General features: G+C 34.0%; 1 pseudogene; it reads left to right on the forward strand.

The window, feature by feature from the left end:
* The first annotated feature begins 432 nt into the window (after nt 1–432).
* Nucleotides 433–20,643, forward strand: part of LOC149563183 (cyclin-dependent kinase B2-1-like) — a 51,402-nt pseudogene continuing 31,191 nt past the window's right edge.

Raw genomic sequence — 20,643 nt, forward strand, 5'->3', positions numbered from 1 at the left:
CAAAACTTCTTGATGGACTCTATGTCATAAAAAGTGTCGATCTTCACTAGTTTTCTTTTCTCCTTGTCGTTCTTGACGAACGCATTGACAACATTGGCGGACATCTTCTTATCCCTGAAGAAGCTAATACCATCCTGGGAGAATCTGGTCACTTCCACAATGAGACCCTCTATGATTTGGTGGGAGATGCCATCAATTATGACCTTTCCATTGTGCCAGGTTTCAACCATTATCTTGGTAACCTCTGCATTGAAACCATGGAGCCTCTCCATGAAGCTGGTTATGCCGCCCTTCTGGAGTTTTTTCCAAACCTTCCCTTTTTCTCTCTAGCTCTCCATTTCTCCCCATGGCTCTCTTCTTATCCTTTCTCCCACCATTGCAAAATTATGCCACTCTAACCCTAAACCTTGAATAGAATTGCAGAGCTCAAATATGGACAAATCGCTAAGGACGAGAGCATTAATGCACATGTTTTTGGGTTTAACTCTAGCTTTCTTCTGCTCGTGTAATCCGTACACAATATTATGAAATGGTGGGGGTTTCACATAACTCCTATTGATTCCCTTTTTAAAACACGATTTAGCATGTGTCATCATCATAAAAATATTTTGAGTTAGTACCTTGATTTTGCTCCTTTCAGATGAGTTCAATAGCCACCGTCAAAAAATGAGTATTGTTTCCCCACGTCATCACCAAGTTTAAAGTGACCGCTATGTTTGCGAACCAATCAGCAACCACGTTAGCTTCACGGTAGACATGGCTAACATGGTAATTTTTAAATTTGCTCAAGTCCATTTTGAGGTCCTCTATTATGCTTTCTATGGTCCATGATGGTTTGGTAATTCCTAAAATACAATTAATTATATTTAGGGAGTCACTTTCAAGCCACAATTGTTCGATCCCTGATTCCAGGGCCAGCTTAACAGTGAATTTGGCTGCACTGGCTTCAGCCAAATGGTTGGTTTGGTGACCAATAGGGGAGGAGATAGTAGCAATGCCCCCTCCCAAGCTATTTCTTATGATTCCACCGCATCCGGTGGGACCAGGGTTCCCCTTAGCTGCTCCATCGAAATTGGCCTTATGCCAATTTTTGGGGGTGAAGGACCAAGAAGCCTGCTATCTTCTTTTAATCTTGTCTTCTTTCCTGGTCTTAATTTTCCCTCCGTCCTTTATGTTTCCATCTCTAGTGGTGGAATAGTTCTCTTTCATGAGGCTATCAATTTTCTCTGCTATAATACCCTCAGGAGCTTCTCTGTCTCTGAATATCCTATTTTTGCGCTCCTTCTAGATTCCCCAGCAAAAGTGTGGGATAATCTAGGAACTCAAAATTGTGGATTCTAGGTCTTTGTGGTTTCTTCTTCACTAAATGAAGAAATTTTGGATGCTTGCTGGCAGGCACCAGTAGGAGTTCATATTAGAAGTCAGAAGACTCCACACTCTAGATGAAAAGGGGTAGTGAATGAAAATGTGATTAACCATTTCCAGGTCAATTTTATAGAGGCAACATCTATTGGGAATAATTTGGCCTCTTTTGGCTAAATTATCTAGGGTAAGGATCTTGTCTTGCAAGAGGAGCCAAAAGAAAATGTTGATTTTGGGCGTTAATCCAGGGGTCCAGGCCTTGGCCCAAATAGGTTTCTCCCCTATTCCCACTAGGGAAAGATAGCCTGAGGCTACAGTATATTGGCCTCTAGAAGAGTCTCCCAAGACTAAGGTGTCGCCTTTCTGGTTGATGTTAATAGCATTCAAAGAGGCCATCAAAGCTCGAGATCCTATAAGAGATCGGCTAGATTGTGCCAATCATTCCCATTTCTATAGTTCCTAACCAGCATGCCATATCTGCCTATTGCCTGATTAGCCCATCTGCCAAAAGAAGGATGGTTAATGAGAGGTTCCTGAAAAATTCAGCTACTTGCCACAAAAGGATTTTGTCTCCCATTGCAGCTTTCTATTTGGCCCTGGATTTGGCAAGGGGAAGGGTCTTCAGAATACCTTTCCAAATGTAAGAACCCATCGGCAGCTTGGCCCCCTGAAAAATGGATGAGAGGGACAGGCCTCCTAGGTAATTCTTAGCCAAAATATCCCTCTAGACCCCTGTGCGATGGAAGATGCACCAAGGGAGTTTATCTAAGCGGGATTGATTGAGGTGAGAAATTTTCTTGATACCAAAACCTCCTTGGATTTTGGGAAAGCAAACCTGGTCCCAGGCTACCAGGTAGTATCTCTTGTGGTCATCAGTTCTAGTCTAGAGAAAGTCCATCTAAATCCTCTCCATTCTGTCTGTGAACTTAGCCAGAATTCCAAAGAGACTGAGGGCATAGGTGGGGAGGTTCTGGAGAATCGAGTTAACTAGGGTGCATTCACCTGCCTAACTGAGGGTGGCCCCTTTCCAGCCAGCAAGTTTCTTGTTGAAGTTTTCTATAATTCCAGTCCAAAAGGAGTCTGGGGGTTTGGAGCCAAGAGGAAGCCCAAGATAAGTCACTGATAGGGACCCAATGCCACAACCCAGAATTTGAGCAATTTTCCTCTGCCTCTTCGGTGGAGTGTTGAGGAAGAAGACAGAGCTTTTTTCTAATTTAATAGCTTGGCCAGAACCCTAGGTGTAGGAATTAAGGATGCTTTTGAAGATTCTAGCCTCCCAGACTGAAGCTTCACCCCCCAGAATAGTGTCATCCAAAAATTGATGATGAGTGAAAGAGGATGGACCCAAAGAAGGTCTCAAACCCACTAAACACCTATCCCTAATCTTCTTCTGAATGAGTCTACCAAGGCACTCCACCATGATAACAAACAGGACTGGAGAGATTGGGTCTCCTTTCCTTAGACCCCTAGAGGGGGAGAAAAAAGGAGAGGGGTGGCAATTGACAAGAACTGATAAAGAGGGAGAAGAAACAAGTTGAGAGATGAGTTTGCATACCTAATCATTGAGGCCAAAGGCATGAAGAACAGCAAAGAGAAACTTCCAGTCAACCCTATCATAAGCTTTTGATAGGTCAAGCTTAAGAAGGAATCCTTCCTTTTTACCTGCCTCAAGGGAGTGGATTACCTCATGAACCAAAACAATTGAATCAAGGATCTGCCTACCAGGGACAAAGTCAATTTTCTGAGGAGAGATAATCAGAGGGAGAACTCTGAGGACCCTGGAAGTGAGAACCTTGGCAATTATCTTATAGAAGGAATTGCAGAGGCTAATTGGCCTAAATTTATCCACAGAATTAGCACTTGAGATTTTATGGATAAGAACCAGAAAGGTAGCATTAAGTTCTTTAAGAAAATTATTGGCTCCAAAGAACTCTTGAACTTCTTTAACCACATCCAATTTCACAACATTCCAAAAGATCTGGAAGAAAAAATTAGGGAAAACATCCAGGCCAAGAGATTTATCCCTCGAGAGAGAGAAGAGGGCCTGATGGATTTCCTCTAAGGAGGGGATAGCCTTCAGCATGGAGTTGTGGTAATCCTGAAGAATTGGGGGAATGGTCACAAGGATTTCCTCTTGTTTAGACCTAGAGAGGGAAGGATTAACAAAGAGGAGAGATGAGAAGAAGCAGATAGCTTCCTTCTCAATTTCATCCTCTTTGGTAATCTTATCCTGGCCCTTTACAATGTTGGATATTCTATTATTAGCCTGGTGCCTAAGGCTGGTCAGGTGAAAAAATTTGGTATTGCGGTCTCCTTCCTTCAACCAACTTACTCTTTGTTACGACACTCTTTAGACCACATTCTAAATGGTGTATAGCCTCATCTTCAATCCTTGAACTATGCAACCTTGATCTCTTTTTGTTGCTCTATCAATCAATGTGTATGTTGACATCAATTACAAAAACTTTCATAATGCAACATATGGTCACTATATCATCTCTCTATCAATGCTAGGATACTCCACCATAGGAATACCATTAGTATTCATGATAAAAAATAATTCAAATGTAATTTAACTTCTTTAAAAATAATGTTAATTTTAAAAAAGAAATATATTATAATTTTATTTTTAAAAATTTTTTTTTTGTCTTTTATATCAAACAAACTTGTATCTTTGTGATTTTGGAAAATCCTTCTTCTGAATCTGATTAATTTTTTGCTACAATGTCATGGGAGGTGATGGTATTTGAGTGGAACCATAAAAAATTGAGGAATATTAGAGTGATGGGATTGTTTAGCTCATTTGCAAAGAGGGAGGTATTACCTAGTTCATGGAATTCATAAATGTGTATGATGTAAAACTCTCCAAGAATTTTGTTGGCTCATGGAATCCAAAGGAGGGCTACCATGGGTGGTATCTTATTTAAGGTAAATGATGGTTTCATCACTAGGGCAATAAGTCTCTCTAACGAAGGTCCCAAAATAGAATAAAATTGTTAAAACCTCTAACACTACCACCATGAATCAATTCTTTTGCATGGAGGAACACCATATTAAACTCAGGGGTACTTTTAATCATGAGAAAATTCTAGAGCCTTCAGATCACATCTTGCTCATGATCATGATGTACTTCAATCTAAAAGGAATGTCTTTTTCCTACTATTATCATCACCTATCATTCTAGAATCATTTTTTGTAATTTTATTACAATTTTCATTCCTTTCAAGTCATTGCATTTAAGTGGAACTAAAAAATTTGAGAAATATTAGAATGATGGAATTGTATAGCTCATTTGCAAGGAGGGAGGTATTTCCTAGTTCATGGAATTCATAAATGTGTATGATGAAAAAATATCCAAGAAGTTTGTTGGCTAATGGAATGTAAGGAGGGCTACCATGGGTGGTATCTCATTTAAGGTAAATGATTATTTTATCACCAAGGCAACAAGTCTCTCTAACTAAGGTTCTAAAATGGGAGAAATTTGTTAAAGTCTCTGACACTACTAGCATGAATCAATTCTTTTGCACGAATGAATAAAACATTAAACTCATGGGTACTTTTAATCATGAAAAATTTCTAGATCCTTGGGACCACATCTAGCTCATCATTATGAGGTACTTCAATCTAGAAGAAAAGTTATTTTTCCTACAATTATCATCACCTCTCATTCTTGAATCAATTTCTGTAATTTTATTACAAATTCCATTCATTTTTAGTTGTTGCACTCTTTAGAGAGTAATTTTAAGGAGGTTTTTCAGGTGAAGAACCATGTGTAAAACTCCAGTGTGCTTTTGTAAGGCCTCATTTAGTTTTCTTTACCATTTCCACTTAGTTTTTGTCATTCCCATCAAATTGTTGTTGAAAAGGTGTCGCAGTCCTCTATCCTAGTCTTAGGAATCCATTCAAATACACCTATATCCCTAGTCATAATGTGAATACTCCTATCCCTAGACATAATGTCACAAACCTAACTCCTAAAACCAAGATTGAAAACCCCAAGGTTCATTCCAAGGGAAAGCTTAATAAGATCCATAAAAGGTTGAATTCTCCCACTAAACTCAAGAATGTTAAGAAAAAATTGAACATCAACTTCAATATTCAAACCATGAAGGAAATCAACATCTCCCACCATTCTAAATGACTCAAGGGAAAAATTGATAAACACATGATCAAGGAGGTCTCTAACTCTAAAGATGTGGATTCTAACGAGGGTGAGGATGAGGTCTTTTAATCTACCATGGAAAATACCTTTCCTCATGTTTCAACCATTAGTAAGTCTAACTCTGGGGAGCACACTCAAGATTTGATTGTCTTTGAAATTGTTCATGTTGATGATGTTAAAAGTAAGGTCCCATTGAAGGAGGATAAAGCTAAAGTTGAATCTCCTATGAATGATATTGAGGTTCTTAAGAAACTAATGGAGGAGATGTAAACAAATAATGTGAATGTAGATGTGAATTTGGAGGAGGTGGACATGAAATTGTACAATATATACAAGTTTGAACTCAAGGTTATGCATATATTAGAAACCTCTATGTTTGATGCAAGTTACCAATGAAAAGGATACCCAAGACACAAAGGACTACAAGGAACTCTTTCCCTTCCTCACAGAAGACTATATGATTTTAATGTTAAGCTCTGAATGGAAAAAGAAAAAGAATTAGGGCTTGATCCTCTTTAGGGTTTTTTAAATTTAGCTAGTTTGGGCCTCCATATCCATGTGATGGTTACCATGAGTTTTTTTTTAATTTATGGACTTATAGTATGTTTTTTGATGGTTAAGTCTCTATGAGGACCATGTTTAAAATTGATGATACTTTGTTAAACATTATTAGCCCCATCTTTTCATTGATTAAATTTTCATGTCACTCAAGCTTGATCTTTTGAGTTAATTCAAAGAGTCTCTGGTAATTATATCTTTTTGTTGAACCAAACCTTTCCCATGAACTCCGTTAGGTTTATAAGTCTCATGTTCAACTATGTTAGCAATTATAACTTATCATTGGTTATCGATAAAAGAAAGCTAAAGAAAGTGATTTAGCTTGATTTTGAATTTTGCACCCTTTCTATTAGAGTTTTAGGTTCATGTCAAGCATCTCAAGTATTATAAGCCATTGACAATCAATATGTCTTACACCTTTGTATTTTGTCCACTTGTAAAATTTGACCCAATTTTTGATGAAATTTGGTCAAAATTATGACCAAATAGTATGTCACAATTTTTGTTGTCAAAATTTTATCCAAACCTTAATTTGGTTGAAATTTAAACCAAAGATTTGGTCAAAAATCTTGCATTTCAGCTAAGCTTGATTGGTCATTATTGGTTGAAATTTTGACCAAATCGTGGTGGAAAACTTTTAGGAATTAGTCAAAATTTCAACCAATTTTGGTCCATCCCATGGCTAGGATGCCATGGTCATGACCAAAGAGTTGGTCAAAATTTCAACCAAATCTTGGTGGAAAACTTTAATGAATTCTAGTCCCTCCGAGGACCAAGATACCGTGGTCACAACAAAAGGGTTGGTCAAAACTTTGACCAAATCTTTGTGGGAAACTTTCAAGAATTGGTCAAAATTTTGACCGAATCTAGTCTTTCCCATCACTAGGATTCCATGGTCATGACCAAAGTGTTTGTCAAAATTTTGACCAATTCTTTGTGAAAAACCTTCAAGAGTTTGTCAAAATTTCAACCAATCTAATTTTCTTTTTTAAAAATGTAGTAGGTTACATTGCATATTGATTACCATCAATAAGCTACATAGCTATAATATAAATTTGCTTCATGCGTGAATCCCCCAATGAATTCCTGCCCATGGAACCTCTCTTAGATCATCTTCCATGATCACTCGACTAATGTAATTTTGAAAAAGGCTTTCTAGTGGTTGCCATTCTATAACGCATCTATTCAGTGATTTTGAATTTGATCTAATGGTGAGCACTTGTCCAACATTAGGTGGCTACTTTGTAAATTTTAAATATTGGCATTAGTATCCTTTCTATTTGAGGTATCCCCAAAGTTGTCTCTATGCAATTTCCTTGGCACAATTTGTGAAATGGGTTGACAGTAGTTGTCATTCCAACATGTTATTTTGGTTGCTTGAAAAGTGATCTGAAGGGCAGGTCATCGTCTAGAAATTGGGATACTTATCACAAGTGATGAGAGAAATTTTATTATCAGAAGCTCTACATGGCCATCGAATGGAGCTACTGATTGTGTGAGAAAAGGATGAATGTGGTCCAAGATTCCAAATGAAATCAATGACATTAGATCTATAAGAGTGGAATGAAGTAGTAACCCATTTTCTATGCATGGCTCCCTAAAGCTTCTTTTCTTTCTCACTCTATTAGCGCAAGTTTGGGAGTGTGGTTCAACAGTGGTGGTTATTTCAGTGTATTATTATGATGATCTAGAAAGTGAAGCTAAGGGCGGAGATTGCATCTAGCACATGGGATGTTTGTGCAATAAATTAGGGGAGCTTCTATTGTGAAATCTTAGTCAAACACAACAAAGCTATTGGCACCATCAATAACCACAAATAAATCCTTAAGAGTAGAGTCTAAATCTACGAACTATTACGGGTGTCAAGTTTGATCTTCACAAGGAGGCCCTTCAAAAATTCAACCACCACAATGATGCACATGAAGATCTTCCATGAAAACAAGGTTTTAACATAAATGCAATAACCTAGCATGTGCTGAAGATAGCATGAAATTCTCAAAAGGCTCAAAGGATTTCATATAATTGAATTCAGCAACACTTTTCACAACTGCTAGATAAATTATAGTTGAAAGCTTCTCAGACTAAATTTGAATCAAGAAACATCTACATAAATTTGATAGATGTAGTTATTTATTAATAATATATCAATTTTCTTATGATTTCCCTTTGATTAAAAATAAATCAATTTGACATCAACTTCCATTTGACCAATTTATCAATTCAAATTCATGTTGGACCACTTTGTTTAGAGGTTAGGTTTCTCCATTGTGATAATTTTTTTGCTAGATATGTGTCTTCATTGAATTATTATTGTGTTGATCATCAAAATTCAAACTCTCATTAGATCACTACATCCATAGGTCAAGTGTCTTCATTAGGCTGATGTAAATACAAGAGATATGTTTTCATGGGACTATTGTGCTCATAGGTTGTAGGCTTTCATTTGATTGCAATAAGAGCTCATCTTGTTGACAAAGGTGAATTACAATGGTCAAGTCATAACATTGTTATATTAGTCATGGACCCTCATTAGATTGTAGAGTTCATAGGTCATGTGTCCCCACTAGACTAATGTGTTTTCAAGATATGCACATCTTCATTAGATTATTGTGTTTCTAGGTTGTAGGCCTAAGGTAATAATATAATGGGCATTAATGAGGCTCCCAAATTCATACTATGGATCAATTTTATTTATGGATTAAATAAGGCTCAAGTACATAATATGTGCATGCCATGACAATGTCCTTTCTTGTTCTATGATAGTAAAGTAGTATGTAAACTTGTTCCCTAGTGCAATGGGAGATTGTGTTATGTATGAAGGTCCACCTACCTAGCATGATTTCAACTTCTTCACCCCATGCCTACAATAATCACAAACAATTAAATCTCAATAGAAGATCTATGTAATGTTAATAAAAATAAAAATAATGAGAACATGGGTAGTATAATTTTGAGCATAGTATTTTAAAATTACAAGTGAAGAGTCACATTATAGGGCCCAGTGTTGTTCACATCAATGACAAGATTACCACCTTTATGAAAGATATACTAGGGCTAGGAAACTTTCCATTCACTGTCACAATTGTTTCTGTGTTGTACCATCTAGTCACATTTTGTATTCCAATCTATAAAACATTGTAAACAGCATGATTACATTAAACTCATGCATATTACATTGTAAACTACCATAAAATAATATTCAAATTATTCTACTAAGCCTTATTTGTTGAAGTAAACATAAAAAATAAAAACCCTATATTTACTTGTCAAACATCTTAAACGTTCAAGAGGTGGACTTCATCATAATGTTGATTTCATCCTCTAAGTATTTTATATCAAATAAGCCTTTCAAGTTAACTTTGGTGTTATTTTATTCTTTGGTTTTCAAAATGTGTGCATAATAAGAAGAAATCTATGCCTTCCAAAGTTTTCTTTATTATTTTATTTGACAATGTTAAGAAATTCTCATAGTATTTTTATTTTAAATTAAGACTAGTTGCAAAGAAAAGTTACATCAAAGGATGCATGGAATTATATTTTTATTTCATTGAAATTGTAAAAAAGCTATCCTAAACCCATATTTGTGACTATGGTCAGATCATATAGTCATACTTGGATCCTTCAATGGGTGGAACTTCTAAGCCATTAAAAACAAAAGAGAAGATGTGCTCATCAATGGTGGCCATCATTAAGGAAAAGTGAAATAGGTGTAAAAGAAAATCAAGATTTTTTATCAAGAAACTACTAAGTCACAAGAAATAGAAATCCTTTGATAGAGATAGGTAGATAGTGAAATGCAAATAGAAGTTCTCATAAAGGAACACATAATAGTAAATTAGTGACACCATCTTAACTCTTTTTGTTTTCAATAGTAGTTATAGATTCATTCCAGCTCTTTGTTATTTAGTTAGGAAACAAATCTCATGGATTTTTTATCCTAGAATAACTATTCTTAGGAGGCTAGCTTATCAAGGGATACAAAGAAGACACTAGAAAATATTTTATTTTCCTATCATAAGAAACTTTGGAAAAAATTAAGGGAAAACATACTACTGCATGACAGAACATGTGCAACCCTGTGATGGTGTGTACATTGCAAAAGTACATGCACACATAACATAAGTAGTGCCAAGTAAATATAAGTCTATCATTACTATAGTAATGCTAAGAAATATAAGATTACAAAAGACTTCTAAGAGAATATAATTATATTTTGAGACTTTTTGTTCTAGATGTATACCATGGTTGCACTGATATATTTGTATTTTGTAGGGAGGAAGTTGGTCGAGATGTTCCTCATAATTTTTAAGGTCACACCCAGTGGCTTGTAAACTACTAGTTGCTACAATAGGGTTACAGTATTGGTATAGGAGACATAATTTTTGATGCTACAATCATGGAAGTCATCAATGAAATAATTTTGAAAACAAAGAATGAATTCAAGAAACTTATTAAGGTTTCTCAAGACAAGCAATTGGAGGTAGAATTTGGCTAAAAAATGATGGATTTCTTTGAAAATAGAGTAAATTTAGTATCTTGAATCAGTTAGATATAAATAATTTCCATTTAAAATCACAACTTGAATCATAGTTCATTGAAGTTACAATTTTTAGAAATACATTTTTTTAAGCATTTAAAATTGAATCAATTTAAAAAATTATGATAATTGTTGAACATATAGCTCATTTGAGAAATAGTAGCAACTTAGGAACTTATAAGATGTTCAACATTAAAGTTAAAGAAATTTAAAGAATCATAACATTTTTGTTAAATGTATACATATAGTATATCAAATTTTTACTTAATTCACTATCTTGTAACTATGTGTCTTCTATTTTCCCTTTCATGTGTTAAATAAGGCTTTTGATGATGTAGGAAGAAGTGCACAGAAAATTCTATCCAAGACTAACAATTTGAATACTATGGTTACTAGTAAGTCTAAAGGAATTTTCATTAAGATATCTCAAATGACTTCATGTGTAGGACAACAAAATTTAGAAGGGAAGAAAATTCGTTATGGATTTGACGGAAGAACTCTACCACATTTTACAAAGGATGATAAAGGCCTAGAAAATAGAGGATTTGTGGAGAATTCTTATCTGCATGGTTTCACTCCTCAAGAGTTGTTTTTCCATGCAATAGGAGAATGTGAAGGTTTGATAGATATTGTAGTGAAAACATCAAAAATAGGGTTTATACAACATCATTGTATGAAAGAAATAGAAGACATCATTGTTAAATATGATGGGACTATTAGGAATTCACTTATTGATGCCATACAATTGTTGTATGGTGAGGATGGTATGGATGGTTGATAAGAAGCTAAGTATGGCATACATTGCAGAAAAAATAAACCTCGAGTTTGATGATGATTTGACATGCATTTTTAATGATTATAATGCATAAAAATTTATTATGCATATTGGTATTATGAATGAAGAGGCTCCTAAAGGTGAAGTACAAGATCAAAATTTTGAAGCTAATGTTTTCCTACAGAAAATTGAGAGTAATATGCTCATAGAAATTTTTCTTCGAGGAATTCCAAATATTAATAAAGTGTAACTTATAAAATCTAGAAAAATTAACAAGTTTGATGAGAACAAAGGATTTAAGCCTGATACAAAATGGATGTTGGATACATAAGGGGTGAACATGTTATCTATTATGTGTCATGAAGATGTTGATGCTACAAGGACAACAATAAATCACTTTATTGAAGTAATTGATGTACTTGGAATTGAGGTTGTGAGGAAATCTCTTCTAGATGAGCTTCGTGTTGTGATTTTTTTTGATGGGATGAATATGAACTATAGGAATTTAGCCATTTTCTATGACACAATGACATATCGGGGCCATCTAATGGCCATTACTAGACATGGTATCAAGCATAATGATATAGAGCCAATGATGTGAAGTTCATTAGAGGAAACAATTGATATTCTTTGGGATGTTACTATTTTTGCTAAATCAAACCCTCTGAGGGGTGTTATAGAGAACATCATGCTTGTCCAGTTGGCTCAAATTGGTACGAGTGATTATGATCCATATTTAAATGACTAGATCCTACAACAATAAATTGAACTCCAACTACCAAGTTATATGGAAGGAATGGTAGACTTTGGCATGACACCATCTTGGTCTCCAATAATGGGAACACTAGATCTAGATGCAATGATGTCACCTAGCTACTTGTTGCACCCAAGTCTCTGTAGTTCACCAATTATAGATGCCCAATTTTCTCCCTATGTTGGTGGGATGGCCTTCTCACCATCCTAATCTCCTAGCTACAATTCTTCATCCCTAGGTTATAGCATGTCATCTCCTAGATATAGTCCCACATCACTGGATATAGCCCCACATTTCTAGGCTATAGTCCAAATCTCTAGGATATAGTCCTACATCACCATCCTATAGTCCAAGTCCTCCTAGATATTTCCCTATGTCTCCAACATATTCCCCCACTAGTCCTTCTTATTCTTCTACTATTAAATTTGACATGAACACATTATTTTGAACTACAATCCTATCATTTTGCAACATGAAAATGATTGTGAAATTTGGAAAAGATCTATTGTTTTTTCTTTAATCTAGTTACTCAATAGAATAAAGTCAAATATTTAATTTGATGTTATACTATTTGGCTTGTCTTGTTTCCATCTGTTCTATAATTCTATAAATTTTTGCAAGGGCTTTAGTCTTTAATTCCAAGGAGACATCATCTTCACTAAAGTGACTCATTAATCTATTAAATGAATGCCTCCTATTTTTTCAATATGAAGGTGAAAGTGGTGGAGTATCCCTCATAGCTATGTATCCTACTACACATAGAAATCTCTAGTTGTGGTTGATGCAACATTGAACCAAATTCACCACTTTTACTTTCTTCTATGATAGAATCAATACATATGGCTTCAATGTGTTGAGTTCTATTTACCTCTAATTTTTCAAGACTCAAGAGCATTTGAATGCATGTTTGAAATAGTAGGCTCCTATGGCTACATTGCACCAGGTAAGTTTTTTTTAGTGTTTCACATGACACTTCCTTGCATATTCTTTTAAAATATGTTTGTCTATCTTTCATGATCTTTAATACTTGTAGGATTCATGAACTAGGGTTTGATGCACAACACTTTTAGCTATTGGGTTTGTGAATTATTCATATAGAGTACTATAAATATATCAAGTCTTGGTTAGTTATGTATATTGTACCTTTTTAAAGAGTCAGTCTATAATATTTGTTTCATGCATGTTTTATTCAAAGTATGCATACATATTGAAAGTGAATGAGAAGAGAAATGTATATAGCTTTAATGTGGTTCTCTTAGAGCTGGTTATAGGAACAAAGCATGTTGGAAAATTTTGTGATGGAGTGGACATTTTTTAATGGGTGAGAAAGATGACATAATCTACAACTGAAGGAGTTCCTAAGATCTTAGATGCAAGGCTCTCTAGTATTCCATTACATGAGGTGATTCATGTATTTTATGTGGAAACTATTTGTGTTGAGGAGTGCAATTTGGAGAGACTAAAAATGATAGAATTTGTGCAAATTATCTCTAGGCCTCCAAAGATAAAGCCCCCCAATTTCAATGATAATGAAGTTGTGAAGGGCACTTCACTGGTTGAAGACATCAAGGAGTCTAAGGATTTCAGAACATCTAGTGACTAAATCTATAGTGACTAAAGCTACTAGATTTTCATCGAATAACATTGAAAAGGAAAAGGAGTCATTATCTTCTAGTAGTAGGATAGAGGTCAAGTGGGAACCACAAAGATAGGGAGCATATAGATACTTTTATCTCCCTTATGCAAAAATGGGGATTTAGATTGCCCTTATTCTGTTTCTTTCTCTTTATCTATTATTTTCTCTAGAAAAGTTAGGCTTGGCTATCCTTTTCTCTGATGGACTACTGTACAATATTCCTTGGCATGATCATACTCTATTTATTATCATCAATGTTTTCAAATTTGAAGTCTACATGGTAACAAGGGATCTATGAGAAAATGTAACAAATTCCATGCAAATGATATTCTAAAAGGATACGCAATAAGAGGCAGGGAAGAAGCATTTGCTAATAAAGGTGGAGTTGTTCTAATAAGGACTCATACTCCTTTTGAAAAGATGGGACAAAAAAAGGTAGAAGAAGACTTCTAAGAAAACAAAGCATGGAAGAATAAAAACTAATGTTTTCCAAGAAATAGTTTTCCAATGTTTTATGGTATTTTTACATCAACATGGAATTTTGGAGGTAAAGGCACTCCTATGAGTGATTTAAATTTAGAAGAAAGGTTGAATAAATTACCACTAGTGGACATTTATATTTTATGGTTCTATAAAATTGTTCCTTTTAATGAAAGATGTCCTAAGAGCAGAAAATACTAGCCCTATACATAAGTGGTTTGGACTCATTTGTAAGACACTCAATAATTAGCAAGGTGTAAGCAATAAAACAAGTTCTAGAAACCATCTATCACCTATTAGTGTAATGTTTGCAAACATGCAACACCCAATTATAAGTTTGGATTTTGAATTTGAGGGTTCTATGTATAATGTAGGATAATTCCTTCTACAAATAAATAAAAAGAGAGGATTTTTTGTGTTTGAGATCAAGTATGATAGGATGAGCAATTGAAAGGATGGATTCTGATAATAGCATCAACTATGCATCCTCAGATGATGAAAATGGAATATGTATAGGTGATTAACCTTGCACCATTGATTACAAAAACCCATGATTTTAATTGATGGAAGGAGAGAAAATGGAAGTTTGTGTATTATTCTCCAAGTGTTAGTGTTCATCAAGTTAAGTCAATTATAATGCATTTTCCTCTCTTTCTGTCAACCATGACTGATGGACGAGACATGTCCTTAGCATTTGGATTGAAGGCATTTTTATAGTATAGTAGCAACTAGGCCAAAAGATAAATTTGTGATTATTGATCTTTGTGACTAGTCTAAATGATTATTTATTGCACACATGTAAAGCAAGATTCATATGATAATTAATTCTAAGCTTAGAGGAAGTGGATTGAAAATGGGAAGGATAGCTAGCTTTCACAAGAGATGAAGGAGGACAGACCTTCACATTCTTATTGAGGACACCAACCCAAGATGGAATGGAATGGACAACAAGCCTTTCATGTTCATGGACAAAGAGGATGAAAGAAAGACTAGCCTTCTATAATCTTGAACTTGACCAAGGATGGAGAGCCTCCAAGCTGATCTAAGGGATGGAAGGAGACCCACCATCCATGCTCTCACATTACAAGGGTGATAATCCTTATGACTATAATTTGCAAATGTTTCAATAAATTTATAATGAGATAATTATGGGTTTCCAAATTGACTATTGTCTTGATTTAATTATTAATATGAGTAATGTTAATATGATCTCATGATCCATACTATAATTAACCAAAATAGATGTTATATTGTCTTATGACTTAAATGTAAATTTCTAGTCACTATTAATAAGTGATAGCATAAATAATCATGCACCTTCTTTTGCAGCCACTCAGGAAAATATGTTGCATTTTGTGTGATGATTATTTTGAAGAATTGTCTTCAAAATAATCATCAATACTCGAAAAAAGACTAAATGCCAGTCCATTTTCTTAGAAAGGTCAATCCATTCACAAGGCTTGAACAAAGTAGTTTTACGATTCCTCAAACCAAGTATCTTATTTGAATAATTCATCTTAAAAATATGTCCACACACATGATCAAATAAAGAAGAGAATGAAATTGTCCAAATGAATGAAGAGTAATCTATCAAGAAATGCACCTCCTAGTCTAGATAATTGGTTGCACGCTCATAATCTATTAGTATAGACACAGTGCATTGCAAGTATGGTATTTCTTTGACCTATATAGGTCATAAGTGATGATCATATAAAATGCTACGACAAAAATTATCATTTCAAACTCCTAAAGCTAAGGATAATAGAAAATCCACTCAAGGATTCATCTATAATAAAATTTAACCAACATAAGATCTGATGTGAAAAGAAATTAGAAACTTGAAAACCTTTTGAGTTCTAATCAATTGTACATCAAGCTTGAAAACAAAAACACCTTTTTTATGGAATTAAGAGGTGAGGCAAGAAGTGAACAATATTAAATAGTTTATAATTAATTTATTGATGCATATGAATGAATATATTAGACAAATGGAATACATCCCAAAACTTGACCAATTTCTATATATTAAAAAATTGTTATCCACATTCATCCCCTCTTTTATTACTATTTTCCCACACACCAATTAAGTCTTTACTCAGCTCCTAAAATTTATTCTAACTAACTTTGATTTCACTAGTATGTTGCTAAAGAAAAAAATTTGACCAATTTCTATATATTAGAAAATAATTTCCATAGTTATTCCCTCTGATGCAAATAAAGCTTCCCTTCTTTACCTTCTAGCCACTTACTAGCTCAATTTAGGATAAAATTATATTACCCCAAGTTAATTTTTTTTTTAAATATTCGTAAATGACTACAAGTATCCTATGTTGCTAAATCAAATGTTTTACCTACTGAACCCAAGTATAAAATGTTCCAAATTGGATCAAAATTTAGACCATCCACACATACTATGATATTTTTCTACTCTTCCAAACATGTAAAATGTGAATAAATCCCTAAAACGCAATGTGATCTTCATTTTAATTCATTTTACAAATATATTGAATGGAAAATGCAATGAAGAATGGTTTTTTGGACTAGAATTTTAGTTGACTGATAATATAATGTCACCTCTCTTAGAAGGATATTGAAGAGTTAGTAGTGATGGAGCCCTATTTTTTGATAAAAATCATGGCCTCCATTTGAGAGATAATGTTGAAGATTTGATGAATTATTATGGCTTGACAAATGTATTTACTATTTTCATCAAATTTTTGTGATTCATCCTACTTTAATAGCTTAATTCTTTACCAATATTATACTAACACAATTGCTTACCATCTCTCTCTATATCAACATGCACCGAAAGTGAACCACAAAAAAAATAAAAAAATGTTCATCTTAAAAAAAATCTGTTGCACCTTATACGATAGAAACATTTATATCTGTCTATAATTACTATATCCATTCTCACTAATTTTATGTACAAACAATTCGCTCTCTACAAAATTTTATATAAATTTTTAAATATATCTAATTAATTCACTAAATATAGTTTTCTTTATCTTAAAGAAATAAAACTAATATGGTTATCTTTGAACTAAGGATCTACTAGAGAAAGAAAACTAATATTAGTTTAGCTTATGCATATAACTCTCATTCTCATCCCCCTCATCACTAACATTTTCTCCTTGTCTATAAACAATGGATCTACAATGTTGCAATATTTGAGAGTATAGATGGAGTTTAAATCCTCACATATCTACCTCATGGAGGGTCTATCTTTAGGACTTATTTCAACACACCTTAGCCCAAGTTGACCCATAAACAATATCATATCTCTATTTTATGTCTGTATCATTAGAAAAGAGTCAAAAATACTCTCTAAATCACCTTGTACAAGGCCTGGCCTAGCCTACAAACAAAAGCCAGTTATCTTCTATGGGTATTAATATTGATGAAGAAAATCGGGCTCTCTTGTATTTTGTCTTCTTTACCTAAAAACTAGAACAACATGTTAATGGCTATCAATAATTTTGTTTCTAGATCTAATTCCCTAAAACATAATGATGTGATCAGTGTTATTTTGAGTGAGGTAACTCACAAGAAAACCTTAGGTGGATCTATGTCAGGAAGTATTTTTAATGCACAAAGTCAATGTAGAATGACTGAGAGAGGAAGTAATTCTAGAAATCATTGGAAATTAAGAGGAAAGTCAAAGGGGAGGAGGTCTCAATTGAGAGGACCAAAAAACTACTAATATTGTAGCAAAATAGGGCATAAAAAGAAAGACTAGTCTACTCAAAAGAAAAATGAAGCAGATAAACTAGATCAAGACAAGGAGGAAAATGTGGTAAGTAATAAATTTGAAGAGGATGCTTTGCTTCTTTGTTTAGAAAGTGTTGATGATTCATGGGTTTTAGATTCTAGTGCTTCATTTCATGCTACACCTCATAGAGATTATTTCATTGATTATGTCCAAGGAGATTTTGGACTTGTTTATTTGGGGGATAATGAAACCTATCAGATTGTTGGAAAAGAAAAAGTTAAGATTAAGTTGCAAAATGAGAATCATTGGCTACGACATGAGGTAAGACATGTTCCAAGGTTGAGTGGGAATTTAATTTTAGTAAGGAAACTCAAGGATGAGGGTTATTTAGTCACTCTTAATGATAAAAATTGGAAGGTTTCTAAAGGATCCCTTGTAGTAGTAAAAGGTGTTAAAGTAGGAACCTTATATCTTTGTACATGTCATATTATTCCTTCTACTTTAATTATTTAAGAGAAAAATGAACATTCAAAAACAATTATTGCGGTTGAGAAGGGAGAAAAAATAGCTACTATAAATTATGACACAATGTTATGGCACAATAGACTTGGGCATATGAGTGAGAAAGGTATGAAAACACTTCATTGAAAAAAAGTTCTACTGGGTTTGAAATGTGTTAATATGGATTTTTGTGAAAGTTGTGTGTATGGAAAAAGAAAAGAGAGTGAGTTTTGTGAACACTGGGAAGGAAAACAAAAAGGAGAAATTATAGGTTGTGGATACTATTGTATGGAGACCAACTTAGGTATCTTCTCTTAGAGGATCTCATTATTATGTTACATTTATTGATGATGCAACTAGAATAATATGGATTTATTTCCTTAGATAGAAATCTGATGTATTTCAAACTTTTAAGAAATGGAAATGCTTGGTTGAAAATGAGGCTGGTAAGAAATTAAAATGTCTCAGATCTAATAACCGTGGTGAGTATTGTAGCCATGAATTTGAAGTTTATTTCTCCATTAATGGTATTTATAGATAGAAAAATATTCCAAGGAATCCACAGGAAAATGGAGTGGTTAAACACATGAACAAGACTATATTGGAGCATGTAAGGACCATGAAGTTGCACGTTGGGTTACCCTTACACATGTGGTCGAGGATATCTATACTATTGTATATTTGAGTAATAGAGGTCCCTCTACTCCTTTGGGCTTTGGTATTCCAGAGTAAGCATGTACTAGTAAAAGGGTGAGTTATTCTTTTCTTAGAACCATTGGTTGTAAACCATTTTATCATGTAGATTCTAAAAATAGAACCAAGCTGAAAGCTAAGTCAAAGAAATGTGTATTTTTTGGATATGGAATTAATGAATTTGGTTATAGGCTTTGGGATTGTGAAAATTGTAAAATTGTAAGAAGTAGGGATGTCATATTCAATGACAAAGTGTTGTACAAAGATCTATTTTAGTAACATGAGAATAAAGATGATGATTATGTAGTGCTGGACAATACTCCAAAAGATGATGTTATAGCTATTTCTCATGATGTGACATTACACATGATGTGCATTAATCACAACAACAAATATCAGTCACACCAGTGAATGTTAGATAGTCAACAAGGACTAGTAGACCTCTAGAATGATTTTCATCTTCTTTGTATTTTATTTTACTAATAGATGCTAGTGAACCTGAATGTTGTGATGAAGTTGTGTAGGTGGATACTAAGATTTAGTGGGAGTCTACAATGAAAGAAGAAATGGACTCCTTGATGAAAAATAAGACATGGAATTTATGATAGTTGCTTGTAGGTAAAAGGGCTTTATAGAATAAGTGGTTCTACATGTTAAAAAAGGAGGATGGAGGTAAGAAAAGATTTAAAGTTAGGTTAGTTGTAAAAGGATTTGCACAGAAAAAAGGAATTGATTTTGATAATATATTTTCTATTGTTGTTAAAATTACTTCTATTCATATTGTTTTAAGTATTGTGGCTACCAAAGTTTTTCATTTGGAGAAGCTTTATGTTAAAACAACCTTCCATCATGGTGATTTAGATGAAAGAGATATATATGGCTCAACCATACGGATTTGAGGTCAAAGTTAAGGAGAACTAAGTGTGCAAATTGAAAAAGAGTTTATATGGCTTGAAGCAAGCACCTTGGCAATGGTATCTAAAATTTGATAGGTTTATTCATGAGCATGGATATAGCCAGCGTCACTCATATCATTGTGTTTACTTTAAGAGGTTGGATGATAATAGCTACATTATTTTATTTTATATGTTGATGGTATGCTTGTAGCTAGGTCTAACATGGATCACATTAAGGGGCTAAAACAATAATTAGCACATGTATTTTCTATGAAGGATTTTGGGGAAGCAAAACAAATCTTTGGTATGAGGATTTGTAGAGATAGGAAGAATAGAAAATTGATGCTATCTCAGGCTGATTATGTTGAGAAAGTGTTACAATGTTTCTCTATGGAGAATGCTAAAGCTGTTAGCACACCTTTACCTAGTCATTTGAAGTTGACTAAGGAGATGTGTCCAAAGACACAAGAAGAGGAGGATATGATGTCCAAGGTACCCTATGCTTTAGCTATAGGAAGCTTCATGTATGCTATGGTATGTAAAAGGCCAAATATTGCACATGCAGTGGGAGTTGTTA

The sequence above is a fragment of the Cupressus sempervirens genome, chromosome 4 (genome assembly GCF_028749045.1).
Source record: "Cupressus sempervirens isolate cs-2001-9-10 chromosome 4, ASM2874904v1, whole genome shotgun sequence".
Taxonomy (NCBI): domain Eukaryota; kingdom Viridiplantae; phylum Streptophyta; class Pinopsida; order Cupressales; family Cupressaceae; genus Cupressus; species Cupressus sempervirens.